Genomic DNA, 1,240 nt, shown 5'->3' with positions numbered 1-1,240 from the left:
CCGTATGTCCAGATAGGCCTTATAATAGTCATGTAGATCAGTCTTTTGTAATGGATTGGCAATTTAGACCATTTGTCTTGTAAATGTTGCAATAGTCGGAATCTACGAGCAGTTTCTTGTCTTTTTAGTCTTGTATGAGGATTCCATGTTTTACCAACATATAAATTAAATAATATGCACCCCCAATCACCTGCTTTTCATATATATATATCAACCATGGCCAACTAGCTACTTATCATTTTGAAATTACGATGTACTTTAAAATCTGTCATCTCCCTTGCTGGATATATGCTCATTATTAAATGGTAATGGATTGCTAGGTCCATAACAATTAGTAAAATCCGTTAATCTTTCAGAGCCATTAGCCTTTTAATGTATATAGACAATTATATTAAATGCCGCTGGTATCCTGTTATAGATAGAAGATATATGAATAGAGAGATAATGTAACATATTAGTAGAGCTAGATAATTGAGATAATATGGAACTGACAATGGCAAGCTCCAATTATGCGAATCCCCCATTAGCTGGGCTATGGTTGTAGTATCGCTATGATTAAGTTGGGAAAGCGGACACCGATAACACCTTCCCAGGTTCGAGTCTCGTCCTGCAAGAGCTTTGTAATCCGAGCCCATATCTAATTAGTGAAATTGTCTCTCTCTCCACTGTACCCAGCGTCTTAGTGCTTTCGCAGGATAGTAGGTGTTAAAGCCACCTCGAATCGTTGTAGTCTACTTGAAAGAAGATTCAAAGAAAAAACTGGCTCAGATATAAACATTTATTTAGGCGAAGTCAACAATAAAACATAAGCTCATAAAAAATTTGTTGATGTTAATAAATTCCAGTTGAATGAAATTTTATATTAAATTATCAATGTTTATTTGTTGGAACAAAAAAGTTATGGTAGAAAAGAGGGAACGGTGTAAAGTGTGACATGATTTCCTTTATGAAATATTGAGGTTTAAAGTACATGAATATGGGACAGAGGTCCCGAAACGTTGTACCATATTATGATAAAGTTTTTATTTATTTTTTTTTATTTATTTGTTGATATTTACAACTGTATAAAAAAATACAACCAGTAAATTTGATCATAATGACACATGATATGATACAGGATGTAGAGAAACTACCCAGTAGTAGAACTCTAAAACAGTTTACAATATAAGGTCACGAGGCCATCTTCTTTTCAGGCGCCTTGGAGGATTGCCAGGAATGCAAGAGGAAGCAAGGTTAGAAA

This window comes from Halyomorpha halys, unplaced genomic scaffold (genome assembly GCF_000696795.3).
Source record: "Halyomorpha halys isolate HHAL.00 unplaced genomic scaffold, Hhal_1.1 Scaffold97.1, whole genome shotgun sequence".
NCBI classification, from domain to species: Eukaryota; Metazoa; Arthropoda; class Insecta; order Hemiptera; family Pentatomidae; genus Halyomorpha; species Halyomorpha halys.
This window is presented reverse-complemented; position numbering follows the sequence as displayed.